Below are 18,362 nucleotides of genomic sequence, written 5' to 3' on the forward strand. Positions count from 1 at the left end.
AGGATATTATAAGCTATGTCTAGACCTACCTGCTAGGAAAAATGATGGCTCATGTCCAGTCCACACCTCCACTTTTCTTAACTGTGAAAACCAGATTGTGGGAAGGTAGGAGGGAAGAAGAATGGACAGCTGGTGCATGCCTGCATTTTGTCCCAGTAGGGAGCAGGGATGTGAGAATATGCAACTGGAAAGTGGAAAATTCTCCCTGCATCCCTCATCTAGATACAATTAAGTGCCTACAATGACCAGCAAAATGGTTATTTGATAGGAATTCAAAAGTGTTTCCAATTTTTTCCACTCATTTCATTAACTATAGCTTTGTAGACTGAGACTTTCCAAAAAGCTGGTCAGTAGATGGGTTTATATCCTCCTGTGCCACCACCTTAACGGTACTTCATTGCAGATGAGCTAAATAACTCTGGAGACTCAATGTCAGGCTTTTGTGAAGGTTCAGGAATGGATTTTTAAATGTCTTCTGTTCCAAAATGGGCTCCTACGTGGCACCATAGTAACAAGTACGTTGCAAATACTATTCCCACCATCTCCCAGTACCAATTCTGCCACCTGAGTTTTAACAAAATGTCAGTGCTGGAACTTTTGAGGACTTGCAAGAGGAGGTTTCATGGTGAAACTTCAACTAGACACTTAGTAAGAAATGCAGACAGCACAAATTGATTTTTTAGGCTGCTGTTCATGCTTTCTTGCCTTTTAGCAGATATTTATCTATGACTGGTAGGAATTTGTACCTCCAGACAAGGTGTGTGGCTGAACCAGGCTGGAAAGGGGCGAGACAGCTGGCCCCATGGGATGGGTCAGGCAGAAACAGATGGCCCTGACCGGCCGGGCTGGCGTGGGGACAGATGGCAACACGGGACAGCTCGGAAAGGGGGACATATGGCAACATGGGATTGGCAGGAGCACAGGTCCTTACGCTGGGCCCAATTACAGGTCTGGTGAGTCTGAATTTGCTTGGGAGAAGGGAAAAGGTCTTTTACATCTTTCGATTCCTCCTCAGACATGGGCTGGGATCCAATGAACTGCGGGATGTGTCCATGGCTGTGTACATACAGCTATGGTCTGGACAGAGACATCAGCCACTGCATGTTGCCGAGTCCTTCTTTCTGAGGGTTTTTTTCTTTTGTAATTTCAGCATCCAACAAGTTTTCCACTCTTCCTGCGCACACTTACATTTTTGACTCCCATTGGCACATGGTTCATCAGAGATAGAAAAGGATGAAAGGCAACATGTGCACCACTGAGGCTTAATGGGATGATTCAGCATGCTGTTATGTCCTTTGAGACATGGAAGACAAATGAATTTGCCTGCTCATCAACTTAGAAAGCTGATACATAAGTATCAAAAATACTTAAACGACAGAAAAGCATAACACTGTAATATATCCACTGTATCTTCTCCCTCCCAGTTTCCTTGTTTTGGGGATGATAAAGACACTAACCATGAAATTTGTTTCAGTTCCAAAGGAGCTTTTTAGAGATAAATACTTTTTCACCACTAACCACCGACATTAACCAATGACACCCACATTTCCAATGTAGAGCATAATTAAGAAGAAGAATAAACTAGGATTGGATGTCTTCCCCTGTCATTTTGAATATGAAAGGCAAAATGAAAAAGCTTTACATGGTGAACATTATGGAATGTGCTTATATCACCCTAAGATTTTTCAGCATTCCTCCTGTATTTCTTTGTCATACAAGCTGTCCACCCAGAAATGACATTGTTTGGGCATATTGTAAATAGATGCAGAGGAAATCATTTAGTCTGGTCACATTAAAGTGCACAAGGACTCCATAGATCAAGCACACAGCACAACCTGCTTCCCTGGTGAGAGCAGGATGAGTTTTTTTATAGATAACATTAAGAGCATTAATTGCATTCACCATATTACAGTGTACCTTTTATAACTATTGCCATCTCATTTTTTCACTTTTCCAGTATATTTCATGATGTCTTGCATCACCTCTTTTATTGAATACACAGAACTAACAGAGCAACATCTGTTACATATTAATACCTCAATACAGAGGTATAGAAATTAATTAATCTGCACTGGTTGTGATCTCTAGAACTTGATTATAACAGATTTGGTGGCCATATAGCTCATGGACACGCGTATGCAATCACGAGTTGCTATAGACTCTAAGAGTTAATTTCCTCTCTTGGAAGGAAGGGGAAAAAGCACTGATAAAGTTAAAACTGATATTTCAGGTTTGTAAGAGTCTTAGTTTATTCCAAAAGAGACTGCCCCAGCCTGTGAATTCTATGTACAGATATACAGCTGGACTGCTCAAAAAATGTGGTATTGTTAGGAGTGGCCTACCTCAGGTAGATAAAAAAATTGGTGTTAAGGTGGAGATTTGCACTCTGAAATCCCCCTGAACTAAGTTTGCTGATGCCTGCTACTTATTTTTACTTTTTGTGAAAGAGGTTTCCACAGTTACAATAAGGGAATTAATTTAAACCATTTAAGAAAATACAAAGGGTTTTGTAATGTTGTTTTTGTAACGTGGTTTTTACACAGTGACATCCTAAAAAGACTAGAAGTTAGTCTTGCAGCCACATTTATTGCTGGTTTCCCAGCAATAAGAATATATACAGAGTCTATATATATGCCTCCTTTATCCAGGCATCAATAGTATGATTTGATCTGAAACTGCATATTATGTTTGAGATAATACATATCTGTTTGAATACTTCATTATCTTTCTTTATCATGCTGGTATCCATCCATTGAAAGGCCAGAATCACAACTGATGTATATTAGGATAATGACACTCAAACAGACGGAGCCATGATGATTGATAGCCACTGAAGATTTAAACTTGATGATTATTTTCTCTAATAAAATTTCCTTAGAAGACAAACTTCTCTGAAAGGACACATTCTTATTGACTGTATTTCCCATAGTTTTTAATTAAGCTCTCACCAAACTCAATGTATGAATTTTTTTTCCCTCCTTTATATACAAGAATGTTTTCCCATAGTTTGGGAAGATTATCTTTGTATTAAATACCTGTGAAATGTCTCTTAGTATTACTGTCCCACTTGTTACAAATGTATGTATTCTGCTCCATTCAAGTGACCTTTGGATGATACCAAGATGTTATAGAGTTTATAAGTAGAAATCCCTCGGTAGAAACATCCTGAATTGTTTTCCTGTGGGAAAATGGCTTCCCCACCTGCAATATTGATATGAAGTTTGTTGCCTCAGGAGAATGGCAGAGAAGATCCACAATTTATTTTGGTAGTTTGAGGCAACATTCTGTCCACTGCATTCAAAAGGTTCAAAATCCGCAAAAATATAAGAATGAAAGTAAATGTTTTCATAAGCAAAGTACCATGGTTAGTCATGATGCTTCCAATTTGTGACATCCCAGAAAGATTAATGATCTTGCTTATGTTTGTTATTTTAGTTTTTCTAAAGGATGTATGATGAATGAGATTTTCCAAATGTATTCATGAATAATAATGTCATTTATTGATATTGCATATTTGCATAGAGCAGATTATTATAAAGAATGCCAATAGGGACTGATAACCAGGTCCTCTAATTGAAATCATGTCTAGAAGAAATACTACAGCGTGGCTTTGCACATTTCAGGACTACCAAGAAACCAATATCTCTCCTGAAAATGGTAGACTGCCTACAGCTATCATTCCAGCTATTTCTGAGTAATGGTAATAGCTCTGGAATGACATCTGACTTGAAGCAGTCAGGTATTAAAATACCAGACAAGCACAGCTGCCTGTACCTGACTGTACTACAGGAGCAGTGATCTGTGGCAAACTGCCACGATATTATGGCCCTTTAAGATGCAACCTCTCCAAAAGGCAAAAGTTCAAGTAGGTTTGGTATCCAGCTTTAACAGGGAGTCCTATGTTTCAGAAGCAATGGTGAATACTGGCAACTGGAATGGGAGAAAAAGATACCCAAATTCTGTGTTGAGCATCTGTGAGGTATGAACACTCCCAAAAGCTAATGTCAGGTGGTTCTTACATTAGAAATGTAGATTAGGTTGAAAGCCTGACTTTTTGGAAGGTAATGGTAAAAATCCTGCTGATAATTTGTTCAGCCAGTTGTGTCTTTTCTGTCTTGTGTAACTATGAAGCTTTTTTCCTGTTCTTTTTTTTTTTTTTTTAAGAAATAATGGAAATAGCTTAGATGAAATTAAATCTTCATTTTCTTGGGCATAATCCACGAGCCTCAGGAATAGCTGATGAAATATCCTTGCATTTTTAACCAATTGAACTAATCCAGTCAACACTATAATTGCACTCAGAATCCCTTAGGCCTTATTTGAGTGTAAGGAAAAGCTACTGTGCTATTGTTAAACTACTCGGGTTTAATTTTTTTACCAGCCAATAATTAAAAAACACAGGAAATGACATGGTGAATGATGGAACTATTTTGAAGTGCAAATTTATGAAGCAGCTGAATCAAATAAAGTGGTAATTTAATTATGCTTATGTCCTAAAGCTGAGGTGTAGTGTAGAACATTTCTGAGATACAAGCTAATTCAAATCTGGAATAGTAATCCCACGTTTAGTAATTTCAGTGCTATAGCTCACTTAATTACAGCATATTAGCAAAATAATGAGATAATTAATCTTCAAATGCAGTTCTTGTCTACATGCATATTACAGAAGAATTTGACCTATCCTTCTTTGTATGTTTTTCCAAGAACGAGTTATGACTAATTTAACCTAGAGAAATCCTTCCCCACTGAAATACCTAGATTCTTTTCTTTTCCAAGCCTATCATGTTTCAGACAACTTGTTCTTTGTTTAAACAGGAAAATACTTTCATAATAAAATCCGTGAGAAAAAAATCTCAAAAGGCATTAAATTATTTTTATTTTTCAATTAAATATTATTGCACCTATTGCTTTTGCTTTTACAAATAAAATACATGGACTATTCTCGAGCCATTTAATCTGTCCTACTCCAGTTTTATTTGAAGTACAGAGGTTTTTATCTGTGTTTTGAAAACACGTGATTTTACAAGATAGCTGTTGGCACACTTCATACTATGTATTTTATATGTTAAGCATGGTACCAGAAGGCAACACCTTTTCAGAAATATTGTCATGACTTTAGCAGATTTCTCAGTGAAGTATAAATTTTATATTTTATAAATATTAATATAAATACTTATTTTACATTTTGAGCCTTCTGTTTTGCCCACAGAACACTCAGCATCACCTGAAATACAGACACACTTGTAGTTCCTGCTTGTATGTATACTCAGCTACAAAAGGTAGCTGTTGTCTGACAGGTGTGCTTCAATCTTTTCACACCACATCCAAAATGCATTACTTATCTAATGTGCATCTCCCATTTGCTACACCACTTCAAGTCTGTTTTGTTTTCCTCAAGTTGATTTTATTACTGCCACAGACTATTTTGACTTTTTATCATATATTACTTTTGCTTACTTTTATGATGGGTTATGACTGAACCATCTTTTCACATATTGCGCTTACTTCCAAAGTCTGTTCCATTAGGTCTATAACCTATAAGTCTCTGGAATAGCTGATGAAATATCACCGCATATTTAAGCAATGCTACTAATCCAGTCAACACTATAATTGCACTCAGAATCCCTTAGGCCTAAATTGAATCTAAGGAAATAATGTTTTTTTCATGCTGGGCACATAGTCACAAATATTACATTTAAATGCATTATTTTTAGTGTCACTGAGTCTAATGTGTTAAGTAGCTTCAGATTTTATCCTCCACGGTAGGTGAGAAAATGTAATGCTGGCAAAACAAAAGAGGAAGGAAAACACCTTCTGGGAAAGAGAAGATTTTGTATCTTTTGTTCCATCTTCTGTATTTGGTTGATTCCTCTTTGAGGAACTGATGAGATCTACCAGTCTTAAAAAAATGGTTGCCCAAAATCAAAAGACTTGAAATTATGCACTTCCTTTCTAATAATAGGCAATGGCATAGGACCATGAGGCTTTAAATCATTTTACGTAAATGAGAACTGCATAGTGTTTGTCTCATGTAATTGTTGGCTTTGTAAAGTCAACTGGAGAGCTCTTACCTGTGGGAAAAGACTAGTCCAAACAACACAAATGTTTATATTCAAATTATACTTCACTGGGAATTTTGGAGGATGATAAAACCCCCTGTATCCCTCTTAAATATTTCTGTCCAAGAACACAGATAGACATGAATGAATATATACATGCATTTTATGACTAGGGAGGAAAGAGTAAAATAAGAATCTTCTGCTGTTTTTGCACTATTTCAAAGCAGGTCTGAGTGAATCAAACATTCTGTAGCTGCCACCATGTCTGTGGTTCCCTCTTTGCTGAACAAGATACACAGGTTTAGGCTCAGGGCATGACTCAACATATAGAAGCTGTAGCTTTCCAGTGCAATGAAGAGATCAGGAGACTTCATTCCACAACACCACATGCTATGCTCTCCTCCAGTGCAGGAAAAAAAGAACAACCAAAAAGTAAGCCAAAGTCAGCTAGAATTTCAATATATTTGTAGTGTTGTTTTTTCTTTTTTGGTTACAGTTTTCTGTTTTGGTCTCTTTTTTTTCTTTTTTCTTTTATTTTTTTTATTGATATTCAATGTAATTATTTTCCTAAGCTTCATCTTTGAAGTGGAGGGAATCTTATTTTTTAAGTTTGTATCGGACTGTGACCATGTTTTATGATGGACAGAAGAATGTCTTCTATCTTTTTTCTGACTGCTGATGGCAATTTTTGCTCTGAAGCACTAACCTCAGTAATGAGAAATTTGAACCAAAGTAACAGCCAGAGGTCCAGAGCCATAGAAATAGCCATTACCCTCTTTAGACAGAGAAAGCATGTATATGCCATCATATCTTGGGAACAACACCCAAAAAATTACTACCTCTAGTTTCTTCTCTTAATTCTAATGTGTGTAGTGACAGCTCAAGTGTAAAGAATCAGATCCTTCCACAGTCCCCCTTTTCTTCTCTGTGCCAGATGCTGGGGACAGGCAGGACTGCCTGATCAAGCCTGCTAGCCTTGCAGGAAGCTGAATTAGGGACACCAGTTAAGACATGGTTGCCTTCATGTGGTAAGAAACTTTCACCATTAAGCCTTTTAATTGAAGGTAAAAATGGGAAGTGGGAGCAGGAATTTCAACTTCCTGTCATCTTAAAATCTTTTCTCTTTGCCCTCGCCTTGCCTACTCAGAGCTGTCCATTTGATGGGGAAAGGTGGCCTTTGAAGATTCCTTCCCTTAGTTATAGTTTAGAAGCAGCAGCATGGGTTGAGGGAAGAGCCGTCCAAGGTCCCGTGCCACTGTGGAGGGCTGAGGCAGGGTATGAAGAGATCTAATTTATCACTTGTCTGAAGCTTAGTGGCTGATCTTGGTAAAGTGAAAACAATTACTTTCAACAATGGAATATTTTAGTGCAAAGCCTAAAACTAGTTCTCAGGAAAACTCACTCATTTGTTTATCTTTTATTTAAATGCCATGAGGTTTTACATTATTATTTTTTTTCCCTCTAAATTCTGTTTCACACAGACATTGTCAACAGATGGCATCAAGGCGGTTTGTCCTATGTCTGTTAGCCCACTGACACAAGGCTGGTGGAGGGATTTGTACCAACCCTTTCTCTTGGCAGCAACTTTCCCCACAGTTTCCCCTGAATGTCCTTTGCCCTCCCACTGAAAGAGTCACCATGTAGTAGAAATATCTAATGTTGTGTTTGCTCCCCAGAGTCATGCTGCTTAGATGGGTAAGTTTTGGTGACTAACCCCATAGTGCTCAGGCAGGTGTCACACTGTTGTAATTGAATCACAGTCTGTGGTCATCTGCTGTTTCTGTGCAAAGATTACTATATTTGATAGCACCTCAATACTGCTAATACTGGAACTGTGTTCTCATTACAAGCTCACTATTGTGCAAAGAGATTTTAGTAACAGGAAACACTTAATGTCATTTTTCATCAGTGCAGAGTATCATCTTATCTTATTAACTTTCCCTTTGAGATATTTAGTGTAATATTTTAAATATTTGTGGAGAGAGCCAGTCCATGACTGCAATGTTCAAACTTTTCATCTGGTTTCCATTTCAAAAATGAGGAAGGTCTCTAATCTGTTTTACACCAGCTGTCCAGGACTCTCACTTTTGGTCACTGAGGCAGCCAACTAGCAACATTAACAGAGAAAAATGTCTGATTGGAAAAGTGTTTACAAGAACCGTAATGCTGTGTCCCTTAAATACATCCTTCCTCTCCAGAAGGTACTTCTCAAAATGCCATAATAATTTTTTGTTTTGCAAGTCTTTACACTGGGATCATTTTCAGTTCTTCCTTTGCACTGCAGCACACATCCAGCTTTTTGTCCATTTCTCATTTTTTTCTTACTTCATAGAGCTTTCTACCTGAATTTAGACTCTGTCTTCAAGCTGCCAGCTCATGGGCAAAAGCCATGACTTTAAGAATAGAAAAAAGGTGCAATTCTGCATCTAAGCTATACGCTTGCTTTTATGGTCACAGCTGAGATTTATTTCAGACGGACACTTGGAACAGCTTTGCAATTGTTACCATAAAGTGGAAGAGTACCCTTCATGGGTTTATGTTTACCCACAGATTTCTGTAGAGCACACAGTGTCTACAGAATGACCTTCATCAGAAGAAAAAAAAGATTTTGCACACAAAATCAAGATGTTGGTGTGATGGCAAAGTTGTAGAATGTTTATCTTCCCTTGCTGTCTTTCCTTGGTAAAATGTATAACCAAATGAACTTAATGACTTCTCATAGGTTTTGTGATGAAATACGTTGTGCTTCAAACACCAGACTTGGTTTCAGGATGACTGTTTCTGTCTCCTGCCTTCATCTGTCAGCCAGGGCTCTTAGTCATACTACTTTCAGTTCAACCTCCACTCCTCCACTTTCAATCATTAGGCAGTGATTGGGTTCCCCGTTTAAAAATCAGATAAAGATATCCTATTGCTGTTGTTAGTAGTTGTAGTAAATGCACACTATAGCACATGTTAGGAGATAAAAGGTAGAGAACCCTTCCAGAAACCCCTTCCATAAATCATGCAGGAGCACCAGGAGAAGCACACAACACAAAACAAGACAAGCAATTGGACATAGAGATATACTGTAAGATGAGACTTTGGCTGCCTGGTGCTGTAGCTGGATTTTATCTTCTTTGAAGCAACCTTCATTCAGAAATTAAAACATTTTTGGTCACAATTTGAGTAGGGATTGATTTTCATTCTGTGCATTGATTTTTCAGGTGAGCTGGGAATTGAAATCTGATACCAATGAGATTACAGTGAGCAGTTTTTTCTCTGGGCTGAGGTAACAATTCAGCAAAGTATTTTAGCATGTAGCTGATTTTAAGGATTTAAAATATCCCTAATCAATTTCCTGCAGAACTTTTCCTGAACACAAAGCTGTGGAGGCCAAATGTTATCAAACTCTGCCATCCAGCTTTGTTTCCCCCCACTTTTTTTTTTTTCTTTTTTTGTAATTTTTTGTTAACATTTAGCAATAACTTTTTACTTTTATCTGTAGAAAATTAATTTTAAGCTGTCATACTAGCAGACAAGTTCAGCAGGACACCATGAGCAGTCCTAAAATTATTATATTTCATATGGAAATGGGCATTGTTTAACAGAGATAAAAAAAGTTTCCTGAAAACTTTCCTCAAGTAGGCCATCACAAACAATGCTAAATTTCATAGTAATAAATAGACTGCTTCATGTAGCAGCACTGTATCACTGCTAGCATACTGACTTCCTATGAGTGTGACCAAGAAAAACCCTGTGCCTATTTTATCCCAGAATATTCTTTGGCAAGACTTATGTGGAGAAAAACGCTGCATAATTTTTCATATTTTAGCTTTTTCCCAAAAGATTCAAACCCCCAATATGTTCTTCATGTCTCTCTGTTTTTTGCCCCACTCTGTATTGGCTGTTCTTCCCTCCCCCCTGTAATGTAAATATGTGACACTTGCTGGAACTGAGGAAGGGTCCATCGTGGTACATCTTACATTTAGTCCTCATGGCCTGTGTGCCTCAGGGTGGCTTCTCCAGCACAGCCATTACTCTGCTAGTACAAGAGTCTGTATACCAAACTCTATTGCATGATTTAGAGATGGCTTAAGAGAGTTTACACATAAAATAACAAGTACTATAAGCACCAAAAATGCCTGGACAGCAGCTGCTTAGTAGGCCTGAAGCCCTGATCGAGTCAATAACAATAGTATTCTCATTTAAGTTTTGTTTACACCGTTCATGTAGAAGTTTACTCACTTAAACATTGGAGAAGATGCCCTCTTAAGAGGGAATCCAAGTATGAAAAGCTATTAAGCATGAGATTGGAGAATGTGGTCTCTAAGTTCTTGCCCTTAAATGGTCAAAGATGTCCAATACATGGACTGTTTCTAACCATGCTCCCACATGCACTCGCTATTGCGTGATGTTGGTACCCTGAGCTGCTTCAATAAGACACTACACATTACTGAGAGAGACTCACAGAGGACAAAATATCCCACAAGGGCAAAACAATGCAAACACATCTCTTAAAAGGAGGGTCCAGCCCTGGGACAGGTTTTGGAGTGGAGCTTTGAGGTCGGCTCCTCAGCGATGCCACACAAAACCGCACAAAACTCAGCCACAGACAGATGTCATTACACAGTAGGTGCAAAGGCTGCTCTCCTCTGTCTGCACCAAACCACAGAGAAGACCTGACGCGTGCTAAGGCCGTGGCAAGAGCACATACTGAAAGAGAACATACTGAAGGGCTTTGTTGATTAATATTTAAATGGGATTCTTCACTGCACAAAGCTTTTCTTTGTACTGATATTCAAAGTCTCCAAATATGTGGCGTATTGCAGTCTGGGAGTCAATGGAAAGGTGAACAATAATTTGTCAGGTAAATGAGCACATTGGTGTATAAGGAAAGCTGATTGGATTTGGAAAGGTGCCTTTGGATTTGGTTTTGCTTTCAATGATACAATAAGGTTTGGGCTTGTGCTGAAGTTGGCTGCCTTGCCAAAGGCTATTTTTACAGGGATTTGCTATGGAAAGAAGCCAACTAGACATAAAAGAATATTTAAAAGTGAAAAAAAAATCTTTTCAATGGATATGTGGAAAGGGTTCTCTTGAGAAAACAGAGCACATGCCTAATCATTTGAGCTATATTCTTCCCTCAGGTACCCAAGTGTAAAACCAGATTATTTCCAGTGACTTTGAAGGAATTGCTCTGCTTTTAATGGAGGCAGAATCAGGCCTATTTTGTTCCTTGGATCTATTTAAAAATATTAAGACCATGAGCTTTATTGTCAAACACGAGCCTGCGCTGGAACACCTTCTATGTTGGCTTCATTTCTGTATGCAGCAAAAACTTTTTTTTCTGTCCTCATTTTTTTTTTTCTTTTTAATTAAAGCATGAAAACTATAGGTATGCAAAATCTGGTTGTGAATATGTGGTGGCCAATATCTGTACATGGAAGTAAGTGTATTTTCTTCTGTCTTTTCTGTCAATCTAGTTCATTTTTTGCTGTATTTGGAGCTGCATTTATTTAATCAAAAGTTTACAGTTGGAAAAGATTTGGGTTTTCAGTGCGCAGTGGGACACATTTGATGTGGATTGCTTGCGTGTTTGTGTGAGTGTGAGTATGTGCACACACACACAACACACATTAACAAGTAATAAAAGATATCTCTCTGGTTCATTTACGCAGTGGAGATCAGATTATGAAAGGTTAAACCATTAAACAAATGCTAATGCACTCTGATGCCTGGACCTTGTCCAATAGTACCTGCAGCAGCTGTCAGCCTAATTAAGCCAGATGTGTGTTAAGTGTAAACGGACCTCCCAGGAGGAACAATAACAGATTTTAGGTCCTTAGGGGGCTCAGGGCACCAATGCATATAGTGTTTCTGAAGGAAACATCACCCCTAGCTTGTGAGTTTTCTCCTCATTAGTACCATCCTGACTGTACTCCTCCGGGACTGGGCTTGGGGGAGGAGAAGTCTCTTTTCATTCCAGCTAAAGCCAGCAAGAATGCTCATTTTCAATTGATTCTGGCAGCCATGACATTTACTCAACACTCTAATCTCTTATTTTTTTAACCTCCACTTTACTCTGCCTGTAACATATTTTAAAAGTGACATTTATCCCATGCCAAGTTTGCCAACCATCTAAGTATATGTGGAGACCATGAGCTGATAGAGAGGATCTTAATAAGCTTTTTAATATTAACAATCAAGAGAAATCTATAGAGCATGGAAATATTAGGTAATTATGAGCACACAGTGTGCAATAACGTGTTACAATGAAAAGGAAAATCCTTTTACAGTGTGAAAATATTATGGGAAATTAAAAAAAAAATCCACTTAGCAATATTTAAAACCTGCTGAAACTTGTAGCTGAATTGTTTCTTGTGTGCTATGAACTGCAATTTGTCCAGGAAAAAGAGACTAGAGAAGTAGACCTGCAGACCTTCACACCTGGTCAAGGAAAGACAAGTCTCCAAGAGTTCCCGTACATACTGAACTTCACACCTACTTTCTCACTCACTTCACAGCCAAGTTATGGCGCCTTTTTCTAAAGAAGCAGAACAAACTGATAAAGCACCTGCACAGAGCAAAATTGAGTGTGGTTTTGCTGGGATAGGTCATCTGTGTTGGACAAGAAGTCCTCCACTGATTTCCTGGGAGGTTTGTCCACCGACGCTGTCTTTGGACCTAGCTCTAAGTTCTTCTCAAGTCACCGGTGATGATCTGATAAAGACATATGATGTTATGTCCCCTTAAGAAGCCTTCACCGGAAAATGTGTCATTATGCACTGGCTTTGTTTTTCCAGGCACTTGTCATTCCCTATCTATTAGGGCATTAAGCGTAATTAACAATTGTACTAAAATAAATCATCCTATACTGGCTAGGACCCTAAGATTATATTTTAATTCCTTATCCATAACAGATTACTTTTCTAACAAGCTTTCCTGTAAAATTTCCTTCTGTGAGACCAAAACGTGTTACAACTCAGCATTGTGGTGTGCTGCTGGGATATGAATTGTTGGGACACTCTTCCTATTCAGTGCTGCAAAACAAAAAAGAGCATAGCAGATCTTTGAAGAGAGCAGGTTTCTCCAGTTCCATCATTGCTGAATGGTGTTAAATTCACTGTGTATTTGTGTCCTTAATACCACATTTCCTTGGCTTACTGATAATAGGGTGGCTAAATGAGTATGCTATCTTTCCTAATGCTGGAGGGTAAATTTTTATGGTCCATTGAATCTCCATGTTATCTATGTTATTCTCAATATCCTCAGTTCCAGTACAAGGATGCAGGATTTAGGGCCCAAGCTCATTCCATGTGCTGCAGCTGTTGTTGGCCGGGTCCCAGGACTCATGCTCCAGCAAGTGCCAGGTTGCTGGACCAGGATCTCGCTTGCACCTTTTCTGGATCAAGGCTTTTGCTGTCTTTGCAGCACAGGAAGGCTGAGAGGCTCCTGCCAGCAGCTTCCCCTATGGATCACTTCTGGGAATGGGAAAAGTGTCCCCGTCTCTCATGTGCCCCCCTCCCTCTCAGACCTGAGCTGCAATGATAGGAAAGAAGCTGAGAACACACTTTTGTCAAAAACATTAAATGCACTTCATAAGGTGATTAATCCTTTCTGTGTGCTGCATACATTCTCTGATTTTATGTTGTGCCAAGCCTAGTAGAGGACTTAACACAGTGCATAATACACTATATTAATGTGCTGAGTATTTGTTCTTCATACGCTGCAGGACACATCAATCACTGAGGTACCACCGGGATGGGCACTAGTACAGACCTGTGTGGTCAAGGACACAAGGTAATCCTGCTGAACCAACGTGTCTGTGCTGCACAGCCCCACCCCACTTCAGTGTTCCAGCATCCACTCAGCTTCTGTGGGGATATCTGTGGGATACAATATCCCACTATCCCATGTAAAATTGTGGGGAACCCCTATTTGGGGTTTCATCTGAATGTTACAGTGCAGATATCTAAATTGGAAACAGTCTTCCTCCACATCCCGTACCATAACCGGCGTAACTGCAACACCTCCCATCCTGATGCAGACAGCTAAAGCAGATGAGAGAGGCATCCCTCTAGGAGTGCCTGCTGCTCCCCATCAGCAGCACAGGTAGCCTGGTTGAACTGCTCAGCCCTTCTTCTGCACAGCAGAGTCAGTGTGAGGTTACAGGAGAGCAGTGCCACTTGCATCTGCTGGAAAGGAATCGTTCTGTAGCTGTGAGCTGGAAGGCAAAGTCACCTGTCAGAAATAGGTCAGCTCCTGTAGTGCCCAGAACAACAGCTCTAAGCAATTAAAGAGCTGCGAGGGAAAATCCTTCAGTGCCTTCAGAGTCTAGTGAATATCAGGGTGGGTAATAGAACACAACAGGTTGGATTGCAGGTTTGAATCTAGTTCGCCAAATCTCTTTAGGCACTTAAATCCTTTATTTAATGAGGATCCCCATCCTTTAGAAACTGATGGTGAAATGCCTGAAGTTGAACATAATTGCAGTGTACTCGTAACAGTTTGGTCTCTGTGCAGTATATTTCAAGTTTTAATATGTCAAATATTAAAGTGACATGGAAAAATGTTACACAACACAGTGATAAAATGAAGATACGCTCTCTCACTCTGAAATGATAAATTGTAAACTGGGAAAAGGAATGACATTTATTTCAAGCACATCTAATCCAGAAGAAATAGGCTGGTGTAATACGATTTCCAGTAACCTCATTTCTCTCCTGTGAAAAGAAGACTAATATCAGTGGATATGTGAGTGTATTTGGAAGGCTTTGAAACCAATTAATCACTTACAGTATTTTTCATAAAACCTGATTTCATTTGGGACAAAGTAGGAGCTGAAGTAATTTAGGGATGTCAGATTAAAAAAGTTTTCACAGGTAAACATGTTATTCCATGAGCATCAGAATTAATGACTCCTGCTTTCCACTGGATTTATTTCTTCTGCATATGAAGTGGCACACTGATTTAAGCTTTCCCTGCTTTTGGGGCTAGGGCTCCCCACCACAGGGATTTAGGAAGGACTCTGGACAGGCTGGGTGAGACATACAGTACATTGCAATATTTTAACTGCTTTGGATGACTGAAGCTGGGGGGTGAACAATGGAAATAGTATCTGCCTTGCAGCTTGAAAGTGCAAGGCAACTCTGCAAGATTATGGCAAGTTTCAATTCTTCACAAATGGGTGATGTGTTTTATCTGAAATATTTTAATTCACACCAGTGTAAATTTTCCTAGGTCACTACTTCAAAGGGAAAAAAGCTGGAGGGGGTATAAAAATGAGCAAAGGGCCTTCTGCAATCTTCTGGCTTAAGTGGCCTTAGTATCAGGTAGGAAAAAAATTAGTATCCTTGAAGTTGCAGGTTCAGAGCTGGTTTAATCTTTCAACAACAAGAAAGATAAACTGAGATCTGTTCAATTTATTGTCTGGATTTTTTCAGATAAGGCCACAATAACTTACATTCTTTCCATTTTGTAGGGATTTAATTTAGCACATGATGTGTTTTCTAAGACTGAACTCCAGAGACCTACAGGGAACAAAGTAGATGTGTTGTCACTGGACATATTTTCTTCTTCCACTTCTGCCCTGCATCCTGTGAAAGGGCTGTGGGCAGCAGCTCACTGCTCCAAAGCCCATTGCAGTTCTCTGTGCTCCTTCACACAGTGTTTGTAAACAAACAGGGATGAAAAACACTACCATGAGGGCAGAAAATACCCTTGAATGTCCTGCATCAGCTGTTCTGGAAAAACAGAACAGCTCATTTATTTACCTGCTTTCCTCAGTGAGGACTTTAGGATTATATGTAAGAAATATTGCCATTTTAGTGTGAAAATGCTTGGTACACTGAGCTGGTGACAGAAAGAATGAATGGGAATATCTAAAGAATTTCTCTAATTGCTTGGCTACAATATTTTCAGATTTTACTTTCCTATATATGAGGAAAATATGTTTTAAGCTCTTGATTAAATAGTTCAACCTTTGAACTTTTGGTTAATATTCATCTTCACTGACTGCTTCTTTTCATTCCCTAGCTGATCTTTTTTGTAAAGGGCTTTATTTTACAATGATGCACAAACTTGAGGGAGAGGGATATGGACATAGTAGGTTAAATTGACTCAGAAAGACAATGCCCAGCCTCTTAAAACCTGTCATTTCCCTCTTTGATTAAAATATACAAGGGAAAATAGGAAGACAAAAGAAGCAATTAATAACTTAGTTTGCAACTTCACAGATTTCTTCTATGTGGTACCAGTCATATAAGGGGATCACATGTGCAGGGAAATATTTTTTTTCTAAGTGTCAGATGCAAGGATTAGATTACAACTGCAGACCAGTTGTTGCTTTATGAAATGCAGCTGTTTTCTGTTATTTGATAGCTAAAGCAAATCATGGAATTAAATACCGAAGAATATTTTTCGTTACTTTTTGCTTTTAATCTCACACTGGCATTGCTGCTGCACTTATCTGAGACCCTTCCACATATATATTTTTTCTGTTGGTTATTTGATTGTCTCCTTCTACCATCATCTTCCTACCTCTCTTTTCTCATGCTCTCTCTTCCCTCCACGTTCCATTTCTGTTCCCTCAGTCTCTTTGATCACCTGTGTTTCCTGTCTATCACCTCTTCTATCTCCTCCTTTTCCCTGAGTCACATTTTCTTCTCACCCCATTTCTGCTTTTCCCTTATTTTTGTTCTAATAATCAATCACCCACCCCATGGCAAGCTTGCAAACTCATCTTACCTCTCCTTCCCTCTCATGCCCTAGCTTTCCTTTTGGTCATCATGCCAAATTCATGTTGACCCTAGAACTGCTCTTTGTTTTTTCCACATTCACTCTCTCTCTTCTGCTTCTTCATAGCCAATTTGACATCTTTGGTGCAGGATCTCCGTGCAGGACACTCGAGGGAGGATCAATCCCAGCACCATAAGGGCAGTGGGAGATGAGGATGCTGGGTATATGCAGCAGTCCCTGTGGGGATTTCACTCGTGCTCCCAAGCTCACAGAGTCAGCTGTGGGGCAGCCTGGGCTGACCTACAGGAAATGGCTCATGGGAGAAAGCTCCAAGGCTCTTTACAATGTAAGGGCAATATTTTTCCATTTTCCAACGTAAAAATATCTAACATTCCTGTTAGCACTATCTTGATAATGAGTAACTGATACCATTCATTTTTGGCATGACACCACGCTGTTAAACCTGCACATTTTTATATGAATATGCACACATACATCCAGTACAAAATCTTCTGTTAAGATCTTCACCAGCCAAAAATCTTGAGAGCTGCCACTGCTCATGTGAAAGTTTATTACAGTTTCAGTCACCTGTGTTCTAACTGGCATTCCTATTACAAAAACCTGCTGATCCTATTTGAAAGGACTTTTAAAGATCTAAACACAAAAATAAACACATGGATACCTCAGAAAATGGTAATGGATTCACTTCTGTCCTTGATCACTTGAGTCACATTTCCCACTGAGCTGCCTTCGTGGGACCAAGGGCAGAACTAATCTCAGTGAGTTTATATTAGAATAGCACTTAGATAAATAAACCAAGCTTGGGAGCAGTAGGTAATCAAAACTGAACAGAGCACTACAGGAAAATGGAGACTCAGATGTAGTTCAATGCTGAAGACAGGCATGGCCTGCTCTCCTGGTATGTAATCTAATATCCTCTTCTAAAGCTGGACAATAACGATATGTTTATTTAACCGTTTCACCAAGGCCTCTGCTTCCACATCGGGAGTGATGTCCCGACACTGGCATACTGAAAGAATTTCGAGGAAACGGAGTGATCATCCTTAAAGTCACCATAAAAAATGGTATGCACTTTCATCATTGCTCACATAAGGCACTGAACTTGCATTTGGTCACATACCTCTCAAATTTGCTTTATTCTGAAGACCATCTATCACTTTTAAACAACGCTTTATCAGTATTTGAGACATGATCAGTGTCTCAGCCCCTTCACTTCTACAGAAGCAAATGCAACGGTCCAAAGGAAAGAATTAAAAACCATGAATTTTCTTTTTACTGAGAACAGATAATTAATTTGTGGGGACCATCTCACCTGTGAAACTTCCCACTGTCTCAGGCACTCTGTAATCAATGCACTCTGCAATAAGCACAATTTTCTCTTTGTTTAACTGGATTAGATCTGAAATGTCTACATCTGAGGGGAAAATACAGATGGGATATTTGCTCAGGTTGTGCAGTGGACAAATCTCTTTGTAATTAAGGTGCACACTTTTATTTCCCTCTATGAACAAGGGAATGAAAAAATAATTACAGTAATTTACCAAATAGGTTTGGAAATGGATT

Source organism: Parus major, chromosome 1, assembly GCF_001522545.3.
Source record: "Parus major isolate Abel chromosome 1, Parus_major1.1, whole genome shotgun sequence".
Taxonomy (NCBI): Eukaryota; Metazoa; Chordata; class Aves; order Passeriformes; family Paridae; genus Parus; species Parus major.